The sequence below is a fragment of the Solanum dulcamara genome, chromosome 4 (assembly GCF_947179165.1).
Source record: "Solanum dulcamara chromosome 4, daSolDulc1.2, whole genome shotgun sequence".
Lineage (NCBI taxonomy): Eukaryota > Viridiplantae > Streptophyta > Magnoliopsida > Solanales > Solanaceae > Solanum > Solanum dulcamara.
In genome coordinates this window covers 38446989-38463282 of record NC_077240.1, presented here as the reverse complement: position 1 = coordinate 38463282, position 16294 = coordinate 38446989, and the positions used below count along the sequence as shown (strand labels likewise).

Genomic DNA, 16294 nt, shown 5'->3' with positions numbered 1-16294 from the left:
TCTCATCAGTCAATAATACATATCAAGGGGATATCAGGGTAAAACAGTCTAAAATGGCAAAAGATGTATGATATAATGTAATACAATGCAATGTCACATATAGTGATGCATGTCTGTCCTAAATGATACACACCCGCTGACTAGCAGGCCGGAAACCATGGGGTCCACACATGGACCATGTATCCGCCGAAATCATTTTCCTTCAGCATAAATCTTTTCTCGCGAAAACCATTTTCCTTCGGCATAATCATCAAATCAAATTTCATCTCAAAGTATTAGAACCAATGCAAATAGGCAATGTCCATGTAAAATATAGTGATGGAATGATAATATCAATAATTCACAAGTCATATCTCAACAACAAGTGCGAATATCCACAATAAGTCAAATATCATCTCATATCACAATAGTATATTCAAATTTTCACAATAGGTCAAGTATCAACTCCTATTGAACACAGTATGTATAAATCCTCTTGTTTCGACATCTATTACCCCTTTAATTTCCATGTAAATATGCTTAAACATCAATTATCCTCATCTAATCCCCAAAATCACATTCCATCACTTACAAACACATACAAACACATGCAAACAAGAATACATGATCCTTTTAGCTTAAACATAGGTTTAGAAATTCACTTGCCTCGATTTCAATTTCGAATTACTCCGAAATCAGAGCTTTACCCTTACGATGACATTCGAAATCAAGATAATCTATTCAAATAATTAATTCTAATAAGAATACGAGTCTAACAATACCCAATTCAATAATTTGAACATCGAGCCCAAAACTGATCCGAATAGCCTAAAATACCTGATTTTGCAAAATAAACAAAAATTCAATTTTTTTTACATGAAAACGATATTTGAAGTATTTGAAATCTAATAGTGAAAATAGAATTACATTTGGACTTGAAATGAGTTCAAAATCATCAAAACATTAAAAACTCATGTTCTTGAAAACCCCCAAATTTTCTCAATTGAAATCCCCAAATCCAAGCCAAAATCAGTAAATGAATAATGGGAAATGATGAAATCATGGTAAAAGAACTTACCTGACCAATATCCTAAAAAATACTCATTCTAAATCACCCCTACAGAGCTCAAGAACTCAAAAATGGTAGAAATGGGGTCCTTACCTGATTTGGGAAATGTTAAATGTCACAACCCAACCTCGTAGGTCGCGACTGTAAATAAAACAATATCATGTAACAGAGCCCCACCGGGCGATAACATTTACATACACCTGTAGCCTTTTTTGTTTGTATCATAACATGACAGGGCACGCAAGCCGACAAGGCTACCATAACATAACAACATATACAATATATCATATAGACCCAGCTGAACCAAACTGACATATACAACCCACATATACATGTCTGCAGACCTTTAAATATATAAATAACAACATATGGCGGGACAGGGCCCCCTCCGTACCCCTGAATGGATAAAACAATTTCTATACATCCATGGACAGTATCAAAACTAGGCCCCGATACAATGGAGCCTCTTCCAGCTGAGCTGCGTGGAATCCTAAGCTAACGGACTCCCAAAATCTGTATCTGTACCTGCGGGCATGAACGCAGCCCCCCGGGAAAGGGGGTCAGTACGACATATGTATTGAGTATGTAAAATGTAACATAATACACTAGAGGTATATTCGAAATAGAGAAGCAGGGGAATAAATTATCAAATCGAAGTCATATATCTGTACTCTGTGAATCATAAAAGCATGCATGCTCAATTTATACAATATAGTCGGCCCTTTCAGGGGTTCGGTGAATCACATCTGTAGGACCATCATAGGCCTGACGCCATCACCATCTTATTACAATACATCATCATATATCTATACACGTATCTTGGCCCTCTATTGAGGGACTTAGGGAATAATGCAGTGAACTGTGCACGAGAACATATCCTGGCCCGAGACTCAGGGAAAGAAGTGTTACAATATACAAGAGTAGAGTAGTGAGTAACTATATGCAATTTAAATCATTATTAGAGACTTGACCGTATAAGAAGATTAAAATTTTGTCGGAGGACTCGAGTAGTAGTGTAGTCATCTCAAGTGACTTCTAAATGCCATTATGGGCAATATCAATTATAATCTTGGGGCTCCTATACATGTACTAAAGTAAATCCAAATCGCTTATGGAACCAGAAACATTTGTTAACATATAGTCTATAAGACTTGGAGCCTCTACATTTGTTACCTCTTTAACATATAAAAGTTTCTAGGGAAATAGTTCAACTACTATCAGAGTTCGATATTCAAAAGTAATTAAGAGATGTTTAAGAATGGAGTTACCTTAGAGTTCAGATCAGATTCAACTTATGACTAAGACAAGGACATGCCCCAAAAGAAGAAAGAGAATAAGCTCTATCTAGTCTGTACTTTCCTTCAGGTGATCTTCATATACATATTTCGTACCCGGCCCTTCACGGGGCTCGGTGAACCACTATGGCATTGTAACCTCATTTTCGTATCAAATACATCTCAATGGAAATGAGAGATAGCTTCTCATACATTACATTCTGACACATAGAAGCCCTACTAGGCAATACTTAATCTTCACAGGAACTCTAATACTGAATAGTGGATAGGGGTTATGAGGCGTACTCAGAATTCTGGAAATGGAATTATCCCCGCACTTCATATACAATTCACTTAAGGCTAAATTTTTCCAAAAGGAAAGAAAGATAGTTGTACGAACTTATACCAAAACATACCAAGAGAAAGTTTTACATACCTTGTTTGAGTTATTCCTCATCCTGTTCGCCTCGTCGTCATTTGAACCTATTCAACATGAAAGTAATATGAATATCAACCCCTCTTAACTTTCCAGTACCTTAGGTTACATCTTAGTATTAATGGAATCTATTTCCTTAGTCGTTTCCCCGACTAGTTTTGTTATTCGCTAAGGCATCGACGAAAATTGGGCAACACCTCCCCTATAATGTGCCCAATCCAAATTTCCAATTATGTACCTAATACCTAAAGCCAACCAACAACAACAACCTGCAGCAATTCATACCAACCATATACAACATGAATTCCGAATGACTTATTCAAAATTACGATATCAAAATAGGGTTTCTAGTTTCCATTTTTGTCAAACCTTTAACCGTACGAAGCGAGGGGTCGTGTGGAAGAAACCAGAAGCTACACCACATCATTTAGAACATTTTTATCCCCTGCAACCACAAGACACACCCCTTAAGCAGCACCTCACAAGAACAACACTCTATTTCGGCAACAATTCAACTATAGCGACTTCAATTTAGTTTATTCGGAACGTCGAACTTTTTACAACTTTTCCACAACTTCCAGCAGCCCAAAAGGTGTGTAATACACCCTATAATAACACCATAAAGTCCAAATTTAAAGGAGAAGCCTTACCTTACCAGAAATTGGCCAAAACTAGCCAAATCGCAACTCAGAACTTCTTCAAACGCGTTGAACTTGAGCGGGCTGTTTGTGCGACTTCCTCGCTGCCTCAAATTGGATTTTCTCGTTATTAAACATCATAATATAACTACGGGATACCATAATTAATTAATTCACAGAACGAAACCCGGAAGCTTACCCAAAAAGGGTCAAATCCGTAGCCCTTCTCCCTTGTCCCTTTCACGTTTTTTTCTTTTTTTCTCTTCCAAATTCCAATTGCAAAGCTGGAGTTTTAGTTCCATGAACATATTAAAATACATATATACGTATCCACGTACTTAAGGTACACCGTATATAATTAATTGACGGAAGAAAATTGAAAAACTTACCTTTAAACTTCAAAGGCCATGGCTGCCTCTCTATGTCTCTCTTTCACGTATTGTTTCTCTATGTTGGCTGATGTTTTAATGAACAACTGAAGTATATGATACATATACACATATATGTGTGGCTTTAGGGTGTGACACGTGTCATCTCCAAGAGGTGACACGTGTCCAGCCCCTATTGGGCCACCGCACCTATATGTTCAAGGAGGTGCTGCCATGTGGCAGTGGGGCCCACCTCCCCCAAGCAGGTGGGTCACCTACTTGACTCCAAGAAGGTGGGTCACATGCTTGCTTGGGTGCTGCCACATGTCACCCTCCTATTGGCTGCCCCGAATTATTTTTCCTCTTCCTCGTGGGTTCGTAATCTCTTCTCACTTTAAGAGCCTATGAAACCTTTGCTACATAAGCTTGGTATGGAATCAAGTAACTCACGTATGTAAGACTTCTAACTTAGTAGTTTACATAGATAAGTCGAGTCCTACGACTCGTTACTTGGCCTCCAACTCCTTCCGACTTCTCTTGACCCTATTTCCAACCTTCCCTACCACGGGGTGTCACATTCTCCCTTCTTAGAGTTGTTCAATAGGGTCGTAACTTAAGTATCTCACATACTAGCTTTTAAGTAACTTAGGAGACATTCCGAGTTTAAAAGTGTGGGGTGTAACATCCTTCCCCCCTTTAGAATATTCGTCCCCGAATGTTTGACCAAACCTCACTTAGTACCTTATATAAATCGTAGGGAGGTTCTTTGCTATTTTCTTAACACATACCTCCATACCAGTACTTTCTATATGCTTTTCAGGAATCGGGGTTACCTGTAAATATCGGTTACAGGTTTGAATACTTGTATTTCATTTTCTCTTTAGTTCCCCGATCATCTTCTTTCTGGTTTTGGTTTTTCTAACATCCCTTGCGGGGAGGCATGTCTTTAGTCTACAATCTTTCGGTTTGCCGATCTATGATGGCGATAGGTTTTGCCTCATAGGATTCCATCTCCTGGACCTTATCTATAGAATATACCCTAGGCGACTCGTCAGTACCCTTGCGAAGCATTCTTATCTGATGGACTGGGCGTATAGTTCCCAAATGAGGTGGTAAGCTCAACTTACCAGCCCTGTTGCCCACCTTATGAGCAATTTGATACAATCTAATATATTTTGGGTCAATTTTCCTTTTCTAGGGAACTCCGTTATGAACATTCGATCATCAATTTGAACTTTGTATATCGATGTTGATTATCTGTATATCATTCCTGCCGACTCTGGGTTTTTAGTCAATAGCTTGCTTAATTATGTCAAGGCCATTGGAATACTAGAGTAGTAATTGTTACTGTAGGCAACTTGATAAGTGATGGATAGTCATTCCGGCTACCTTCGAAGTTAATCTCCTGGCTTGTGACATATCTTCAAGCGTCTAATAGTGCGCTCAGTCTGTTTAGTAGCTCGAGGGAGAAATGCGGTACTAAGACCTGTCTGTGCTCCTGATCTCTTCTTGGACTGATCTCAAGGCGTTAATTATAATTGAAGTCCCTTTATCTGGGATATTAGATGAGGAAACCTCATGGAACCTTACTACTTTCTTGTCATATAACTTCACCTAGTTCTAGCAGCATAGGTGGTCTTGCTTGGAAGCAAATGAGCTGATTCGTTAGCCTGCTCACAATAACCCATATAGCACCCTACTCTTACAGAGTACAAAATAGGTTCATAATGACGTTGATAATTTGGGAATCGTTAGCCTCGTATAGTCCTTCTCGACTTTTTTCAGAACATTAACTAGCATTCGATCTTTTGGGTCCTGCTTTTTCGCCCTCAGAGTTGGCTACCAATTAGTGTCGAAATTCCCTCGCCCACTGGCCCATATAGCCATTATGCGGTTTCTCTCTCATTAACTAGCTCTATGTTGAAGAGTTGTGGTATTCGAGTGCGTCGTCAATTAGCAATTAGCTAATCCTTCTTGTGTTGCTTAAGCCCTTGTTACAATTTCCTTAACGTATCTTATAATACTCTGGGTACATAATCTCATATCGTTTCTCCGTCACTAGTTCAGATTCTTTCATCTCGCGCGATCACACCAGCACTAACGCATTAAGTTCCATCAAAATGTTGAAGTTAAGCGTGCTGGGGCGAGAGTAATATTGGGATGGGTGACCTCCATGGGAAGTCTTCGTGTCGCATTTCATTGTAATCCTTGCCATAATGTGTGGGGCACTCGACTTAGCTCCAGATTTACCTCAGCATTGTTTCGCGGGTCTTTATGTTTTGCTCTGTCTTCTCGTCTGTTATCTTGCATCCAACGTCGATATCCTTTCATTAGTACATTCTTCTATTTTTATACGCCGCCTTCTAGTGTTATGTTGTTCAGGGTCTCATCGCAAACTTCTTAACGCTACCTTATGTAGCATTCTGGCGTTCCTCCAATTATTGGTAGCTTCCGGACCTTTCTAACTTGGTTTGGCAAGGCATCTTATTAAAGTTTAGACACCCATCTCAAATGTATTCCCATATCGATTGCCTTCACCTTACTTTTGCCATTTTCTCATTAACTTCCCCCCTTTAGAGGGTACTCATATTTTCCTCTGTTTATACTTGTAGTCGTTCCAATTTCAATTAGGCAGTACTAGTATTCTGATGATAACTATTCCAGGTTTTCTCGAAGTAGTGGTTTTGTCCCAACCTATATCCTTTGCTTCATGGGGCGAATAGAAGTTGCGTCATTTGTTCCTTAAGTTTTCCATCCTCGTCCCTTAAGGGTTCCACTATTTTTGGGGCGACGTTGTGTACATGCATCATTTTTTTGTATCATAATTCCCATGCTTTTACTACGTTCTCAACGCAGGCCTTTAACTTAGCCAACGCATACTATGTGCGTCTGACTAGTGGTTCCACTTTATCCTTGCATACTCGTATCACATTGTTCAATTCATACTTAAATATCCCCCTTTTTGTTCGTACATATATTCAGTTCCCGACATCTCTTTGAGGTGCTTCTGTTAGAATTTCTTTCCCCAATTAGTTAGTGGAGAACTATGAACTGTTATCGTAACTCATTTTCCAACCATTGTTGGAAGAAATTAGAACCTCTTAAACATCACAATATTTCTTTTAATACTTGACCTACCTGGTCTCCTTCTGAGTTTATCCTCGAGTTGTGAACAACACGTCCAATTTACAATAGGAGTTGAGGACTTGGTATTTTTTTCAAAAAGAGTAAAACTCATTCGCGGGACATCTTATCCTTCATCCTGAGCCCTCTGTTTATCTTCCTATAATACAAATACGGCTAGAGATACCATAATCCAAACTTTCTACTTAAATAAGCTTTTGTTCCTCCAACATAAAATTTTTTAAGTGAAAAGGGTGCCCCTTATCGGCAACCTGAAGGATACCTCTTACAGCTTTAGTTGAACACAGTAGGGGTATTTGGTATCAACTTCTCAGACATCTCAAAAATCTATGTTTCATTTCCTTTTCCCCGTTCTAGGAAAATTTCGGCAGAGTTTTCTCTACACTTCTTACTATTCCACAACCTGCAGGCAGAAAATACCAACAATGCCTCACAGGGCCAACACACACACACACACACACACATATATATATATATATATATATATATATTCATATCATATCACAGCCGCATAGGGCTTTCAATGTCATCTCATATCGCAGCCACACAGGGCTTTCAACGTCAACAATAATATAAAAATACTGGACTTACCTCATATGTCCAACTTCAAACTGCATCTGTTGCACTTTCTGTCTGCTTTCCTTTCAGGTTTCAACTTTATATTTCAATACCTTACCCAAAGGATATCTTCCGTGGATTTACTTCACTTACCTGCATGCTTCGTAACTTCCCATGTCGTCAATTACTTCCTTCTGTTGGTGTCATCCTTTTGTTAATATCCAAGATTAGTATAAGGAATTTTCCTATGACTCAGATCTAAAGCACGATCTCAGATGTAGAAGAAAGGTAACACCCTAAATGTCCTATAGCTTCCTGTTCATAGATGTGGCGCGCAATACATAGATAACCAAGACTCTATTAGACACGGTCTGCAGACAACCCGAGGACGAACTGCTCTGATACCACTTTTGTCACGACCCAACCCCGTAGGTCGTGACTGGGGTCCGACCTGGACCCCCCGTACACATATCTATTAGTTGTGGTCACATTGAACTGTAAATAAAACAATATCATGTAATAGAACCCCACTGGGCGATAAGATTTACATACACCTGTAGCCCTTTTTGTTTGTATCATAACATGACAGGGCACGCAAGCCGACAAGGCTGGCATAACATAACAACATATATAATATATCATATAGACCCAGCTGAACCAAACTGACATATACAACCCACATATACATGTCTGCAGACCTTTAAACATATAAATGACAACATATGGCGGGACAGGGCCCCCGCCATACCCCTGAATGGATAAAACAATTTCTATACATCTGTGGACAGTATCAAAACTAGGCCCTGATACAATGGAGCCTCTTCCAGCTGAACTGCTTGGAATCCTAAGCTGACGGACTCCCAAAATCTGTATCTGTACTTGCGGGCATGAACGCAGCCCCCCAAGAAAGGGGGTCAGTATGACATATGTACTGAGTATGTAAAATGTAACATAATACACTGGAGGTATATTCGAAATAGAGAAGCAGGGGAACAAATTATCAAATCGAAGTCATGTACCTGTACTCTGTGAATCACAAAAGCATGCATGCTCAATTTATACAATATAGTCGGCCCTTTCAGGGGTCCGGTGAATCACATCTATAGGACCATCATAGGCCTGGCGCCATCACCACCTTATTACAACACATCATCATATATCTATACACGTATCTTGGCCCTCTATTGAGGGACTCAGGGAATAATACAGTGAACTGTGCACGAGAACATATCCTGACCCGGGACTCAGGAAAGAAGTGTTACAATATACACGAGTAGAGTAGTGAGTAACTATATGCAATTTAAATCATTATTAGAGACTTGACCGTATAAGAAGATTAAAATTTTATCGGAGGACTCGAGTAGTAGTGTAGTCATCTCGAGTGACTTCTAAATGCCATTATGGGCAATATCAATTATAATCTCGGGGCTCCTAGACATGTACTAAAGTAAAGCCAAATCGCTTATGGAACTAGAAACATTTGTTAACATATAGCCTATAAGACTTGGAGCCTCTACATTTGTTTCCTCTTTAACATATAAAAGTTTTCAGGGAAATAGTTCAACTACTATCAGAGTTCGATATTCAAAAGTAATTAAGAGATGTTTAAGAATGGAGTTACCTCGGAGTTTAGATCAGATTCAACTTATGACTAAGACAAGGACATGCCCCAAAAGAAGAAAGAGAATAAGCTCTATCTAGTCTGTACTTTCCTTCAGGTGATCTTCATATACATATTTCGTACCCATCCCTTCACGGGGCTCGGTGAACCACTATGGCATTGTAACCTCATTTTGTATCAAATACATCTCAATGGAAATGAGAGATAGCTTCCCATACATTACATTCTGACATATAGAAGCCCTACTAGGCAAGACTTAATCTTCACAGGAACTCTAATACTGAACAATGGATAGGGGTTATGAGGCGTACTCAGAATTTTGGGAATGGAATTATCCCCGCACTTCATATACAATTCACTTAAGGCTAAACATTGCCAAAAGGAAAGAAAGATAGATGTACGAACTTATACCAAAACATGCCAAGAGAAAGCTTTACATACCTTGTTTGAGTTATTCCTCATCCTGTTCGCCTCGTCATCCTTTGAACCTATTCAACATGAAAGTAATATGAATATCAACCCCTCTTAACTTTCCAGCACCTTAGGTTACATCTTAGTATTAATGGAATCTATTTCCTTAGTCGTTTCCCCGACTAGTTCTGTTATTCGCTAAGGCGTCGACAAAAATTGGGCAACACCTCCCCTATAATGTGCCCTATCCAAATTTCCAATTAGGTCCCTAATACCTACAGCCAACCAACAACAACAACCTGCAGCAATTCATACCAACCATATACAACATGAATTCCAAACGACTTATTCAAAATTACGATATCAAAATAGGGTTTCTAGTTTCCATTTTTGTCAAACCTTTAACCGTACGAAGCGAGGGGTCGTGTGGAAGAAACCAGAAGCTACCCCACCTCATTTAGAACATTTTTATACCCTGCAAACACAAGCCACACCCCTGAAGCAGCACCTCACAAGAACAACACTCTATTTCGGCAACAATTCAACTCTAGCGACTTCAATTTAGTTTATTCCGAACGTCGAACTTTTTACGACTTTTCCACAACTTCAAGCAGCCAAAAAGGTGTTTAATACACCCTATAATAACACCATAAAGTCAAAATTTAAAGGGGAAGCCTTACCTTACCCGAAATTGGCCAAAACTAGCCAAATCGCAACTCGGAACTTCTTCAAACGCGTTGAACTTGAGCGGGCTGTTTGAGCGACTTCCTTGCTGCCTCAAATTGGATTTTATCGTTATTAAACATCATCATATAACCATGGGATACCATAATTAATTAATTCACGGAATGAAACCCGGAAGCTTACCCAAAAAGGGTCAAATCCGTAGCCCTTCTCCATTGTCCCTTTCACGTTTTTCTCTTTTTTTCTCTTCCAAATTCCAATTGCAAAGCTGGAGTTTTAGTTCCATGAACGTATTAAAATACATATATACGTATCCACGTACTTAAGATACACCGTATATAATTAATTGACGGAAGAAAATTGAAAAACTTACCTTTAAACTTCAAAGGCCATGACTGCCTCTCTATGTCTCTCTTTCACGTTTGTTTTCTCTATGTTGGCTGATGTTTTAATGAACAACTGAAGTATATGATACATATACACATATATGTGTGGCTTTAGGGTGTGACACGTGTCATCCCAAAGAGGTGACACGTGTCCAGCCCCTATTGGGCCACCGCACCTATATGTTCAAGGAGGTGCTGCCACGTGGCAGTGGGGCCCACCTCCCCCAAGCAGGTGTGTCACCTACTTGACCCCAACCAGGTGGGTCACCTGCCTGTTTGGGTGCTGCCACGTGTCACCCTCCCATTGGCTACCCCGAATTTTGTTTCCTCTTCCTCGTGGGTTCGTAATCTCTTCTCACTTTAAGAGCCTATGAAACCTTTGCTACATAAGCTTGGTATGGAATCAAGTAACTCACGTATGTAAGACTTCTAACTTAGTAGTTTACGTAGATAAGTCGAGTCCTACAACTCGTTACTTGGCCTCCAACTCCTTCCGATTTCTCTTGACCCTATTTCCAACCTTCCCTACCACGGGATGTCACATTCTCCCTTCTTAGAGTTGTTCAATAGTGTCGTAACTTAAGTAGCTCACATACTAGCTTCTAAGTAACTTAGGAGACATTCCGAGTTTAAAAGTGTGGGGTGTAATATTTAAGTCTGCCAAAATTTCCTTCATCATGATCGCTGCTCACTTTCTCCGTGATCGCGGAGACAAAACAAGGAATGTCCTTTGCGAATATGGCTAGGTCCTCACAAATGCAGAGGCTGGTCACCTAGACCATCGTGAAAGTGAGACTTTCTTTGCGAACGCAAAGCTTAGACTTCTCTTCCCTCCGCAAATACAGAAGAGCTACGTAAACGCGGTAGGGCTCTGCAAACGTGAAGGTATGCACCAAGCACCAGATGACAGTTTAAATTACATAAGCCTCAAGTTATGGAATGAACCCTCGGGATTCATTTGGAATCCCGTATACACAAATCATATATGCACCCCTACTAAACTCGAACTTCTAGACTCAACGGAACTTTTGGAATTCCAATTCGAGGTCTCCTTGACCTGGAATCTAATAAGTCGCAACTACACTAGTTTTGGTGCTTAAAATACCCAAAATACCTTCGAAACCTCTAAAAATTACAGCGAAGTTATTTCTAGTATTAGAATCACCTCCCAAAACCAATGGAGCCATCAAAAATCCAATCCAAGCACCTGAACCTCATATGCACCCCTACTAAACTCGACCTTTTGGACTAAACGGAACCTTTGGAATTCCAATTCGAGGTCTCCTTGACCTGGAATCTAATAAGTCGCAACTACACTAGTTTTGGTGCTTAAAATACCCAAAATACCTTCGAAACCTCTAAAAATTACAGTGAAGTTATTTCTAGCATTAGAATCACCTCCCAAAACCAATGGAACCATCAAAAAATCCAATCCAAGCACTTGAACCTCATATGTTGACCAAAGTCAAACTTGAATCAAACTTTAACTCAATTTCCAACTTTGGACCTAAAATCCATGTTTCAACTCCAAATCTGATTCCGAGAACTCTCCTAGACCAATTTCATATTCCAAAACTGATAGAATTGACGAAATTCTATTCTGAAACTCGAAACTCCAAATGACTTCAAACTCACAATTTGACAACTTAAGCCTTGAAAACTCATTTCTCTAGCAAATCCTCACCTTTTCACAAGATTTTTAAAAAAACAACTTTCAAACCAATCTAAAATGACTCGGAACAACTGACGGAGGAGTAAAATAATAATTTTATCAAAAATATCAAAAATGACCTGCAGGGTCATTACATAGAAGGTCGACCAAAGAAGAAAATTAAAATAGAAACATTTCTTTCTTCAATGAGACTTAGTCCACTTGCAATTAATAGATTATTATATTAACTTTTCAACGGTATAATTATCACACTTAAAAATCTAAGATCATGATGATACATATCTTAACTTCTCCCGATAGATAAGTCAACTTTTTGCCAACATAAAAACATTATAAATAATTTCACAAGAAATAAACAATAAGATGAATAGTTTTAAAACTCAAATGTTACATAAATGGAAATATGAATATGTGGAAATGAAACTACACCACGACTCAGTGTCACCGAGAGTTATTGACTTAGGACACACAACTGCTTCAAACGTATACAATTGTTAGGAAAATCAAAATACACAAATAAAATGATAGAAGAAGCTAGGCTTAGGTCTGAATATGGGTGACTCACCAAAGTTTGAAGTGAAAACGGCCTTGGAAGAGTTAGAATCAGCATGGAACGCTACCACCAGGATCTACATAAAAAAGATGCAGAAAAAATAGTATTAGCATAAAAACATGAGTACTCAGTAGGCATCATAGGCCCACCAAGCAAATTTTTAATAACTATGTCGTAAAAAAGAATGTTAAGATCCCATCAATTGGAAGAACAATCCAACAATCCATTAAAAGACAATCAATAAGAAGCAATGCGAAGTAAAATAATCATATATATTGCAATGCAATGACCAATGATCATATTGATATGCACCTCTTTTGTCAATCCAGGGAAATACGAGGGGGATAAGTTATTTCTTATAACATTCGAGAAATAATTAGAGGACTACCCATTGATTGACCCTGAAAGTAAAGAATGATTGTTCGACTGTCTCTTATTCACTCTTAGCAGACCTGCCCTCCATAGAATACTCTATGAGATGGGTCCATGGGGGGACTCGTGAGGTAGATATATCCCATCTGGAATCATTTTTCATCGAATGATAATCAACACTTTTCTTAATATCATTTGTATTAAACCTATCAGGAACCATTTTCCATCGGATATAAATATTTTCTTTCAAATTGTTGTTTTTAGATTACCAATCTTGTGATCCATGAGAAAAATGTACATATATGATCACATTAATAAAGTAAGTTTCAAATGCAACAAGTATATAAGAATGTCTTTCTCACCACAAATACCGTAAGCTACAAGCCTCCTCAAATAATAGATTTACTTTCAAGTAGTGCACAGAGACCAAATTTCATCAGTTTAAGTAGATTTCTTTCAATACGATTCTCATCTTGGCATAACAATCGAATATTATAAGATGCATAAACTAAGTAAAAATCAACAATGATACAAATTTCAAATCATAATCCCTCTATAAGCTAAATCTCAATATCAAATTCTACAACAATAATTTAATTCTTCTACTACTACAAATCTAATATTTCGTTTATTCCATAACATGTTTAATACAATAAGTTACTACTCAAGCTACGTTTAAGAGGAGTAAGAATTAACCTATCTCAATGGTCGAGCATATTCACCACGAACCCTCATACCATAACTTTGTCTTTGTGTAAGACCTCAGAACACTCTCAAAATATCAAAAAACAATGAGCCTTATGAAAATATGAGTCAATTGATACTCATATCGTAATATAAAAGTTTGGGTCAAAAATCAAATCGAAAAATTAACCCCGAGGCCTGACACTAAAACTGGCACTTTTCTTTGAAATTAGCTTACCCATAAGACAAAGAACTCAAATTTCAAATATTATTTTAAAAAAGAATTTGAATCGATCCTCAAATCACCAAATTACATTCTCTTAACTTTAAGAGAAAAATTCTCAAGTTTCATTACTCATATGGAGTTAATCAATAAAATAAAAAATAAATCAATATGAAAATAACACAAAGGGAGTTAAAATCTTACCCCCACGATAAAATCTTGAAATAGCTTCAAAGATCTCCCCCAATCCAAGCTAAAAATTTCCCAAAATCAAAATAAGAAGCTTAAGTTTGAAAACAAAATTAAATGCATTCAGATCTCATGTGTATTTTTCTGAACATGAAACGTTATCACCAATGCAGCCATCTGATCCAACCCAACACCTCGACAATGCGAGGTCCATCTTGTGAACACGATAGGAACCCAGACCCGACCCAACCTTTCTTTTTTTTGTGAAACCAAAGCTCACGAATGTGAGGACCTAAACTTATCCTTTTTCATGAACATGATAAAACAATCACTATACCTGATATCAACAATGCAAAGATCAGGCAAAGTACCATAACAAACACTCAGTACTCATTTATAACCTCCCAAACACAAATCAGATCTATTGAAATTATCAAATCACCAAAGTCAACTTTAAGCTTAAAAAATATTGAAATTTCAATCAAACGTACAAAACACCCCTTGAATACCTCGAGATTCATATTAAACATCCAACAAGGTCATAAACAACCCTTTAAGCCAAGCAAAATCATCAATACCTGAATTATACCTTGCCAACTCAAAATATTAACTTTGATCAAACTTTTTAAGTTTCAAACTTCACAAGTGTTACCCTCTCTAAACCGGACCACCTCCACAGGTGCGGAACTTTTACTAATTTTATAGCTTTACGGGTGTGGAACTTTTTTCATAGGTGAGATGCTACCAAGTACAATATAACATCAATAACTCTCCAAATAGTACAATTCCTAAAATGACCCCTCAAAACTCATTTGGAATATTTCAAACATAAATTACTAGTGTATACCAATCATAACACATTGCGAACTTATTAAAATTTAGAAATCACTATTTTGGGATTGCCTTTACCAAATATTTTGTAATGACCCTCCAGGTCATTTTTGAGTTAGTGCATTTATTTCGTCGTTTAGAGTGTTCCTATAGAGAATCCAAGTTATTTATGACTTGTTGGTACTGACTATTTGGTTGTCTAGTCGTTCATCTGGGTTTTTGTCCTATATCCCTATTTTGGAGCTTTTGAAACTTAAAAAGTTGATTTCGGTCATAACTTTAGGTATATGACCTTAGAATCAAATTTTGATGGTTTTATAAACTCCGTAATGGCTAAATTAGGCTAGTAACATGGTCGATACAAGTATCGGGGATTCTTGTGTGAGTTTAGACCATTTGGTATTTTAGCCTTTGAAATTCGGCCTAAATTTGACTTTGGTCATTATTCTTGGAAAAAGCACTCAAATGAAAATTTTGTCTATGCGATTAGTTTTAAAATGTCAAGTTTGATCTAGAATAATCCTTTGTGCACTTCTCGAGGCTTTCGGTATAATCCCGAGGCTCATTTGGAATTTGGCTAACAATAACTTTTGGGTGTGGAACCCAATTTTCGTCAAATGACCTCGTATGAAAATTTTGACTGCACCATTGAGCCTAGAACACCAAATTTGGTGGTATAATATAACTTATTTATATGAATGGGATTTTGAATGAATTTCGAGCACTCCATCGAAGACTTGGACATTTTCCAAAACACAGTTGATGTAGATGTGTCTGGTGTAGTCGCTAAAGCAACCCTTGGTCGCTAAAGTGAGTAGGGTGTTGCTAAACCTAGGGGCCTCTGTGGGTAGGTATCGCTAAAGCTGCTAGATGGTTGCTAAAGTGACACAGTTCTTGCTTTAACAAGGATTAAGCGACCTCTTTGAGGTGGTCACTTTTGTGACGCATGGGTAGTTATATCATTTTCGTTTTTAGTTTAAATACCCACCTTCAAAAGCTTGGTTCTCTCTCATTTCAAGGCATAATTGGGTAATTCAATGAACAAATTATGGGTAATTTCTAGAAGAAGGTGTTGGGGACATTGGAATGTGGTTGGGAGTTCGTTTGAAGTACAATTGAGCCATAACCTACTGCTTTTGTTGTTTAGTTGAGTTAAATTGAGAATTTCTTGCATGATCTTATTCCTGCTAGTTCGAGCCCCA

General features: G+C 38.0%; 1 pseudogene; it reads left to right on the top strand.

Moving 5' to 3' along the window:
- The first annotated feature begins 5842 nt into the window (after positions 1–5842).
- On the top strand, positions 5843–5962 carry LOC129888063 (5S ribosomal RNA; annotated as a pseudogene).
- The last annotated feature ends 10332 nt before the right edge of the window (positions 5963–16294 follow it).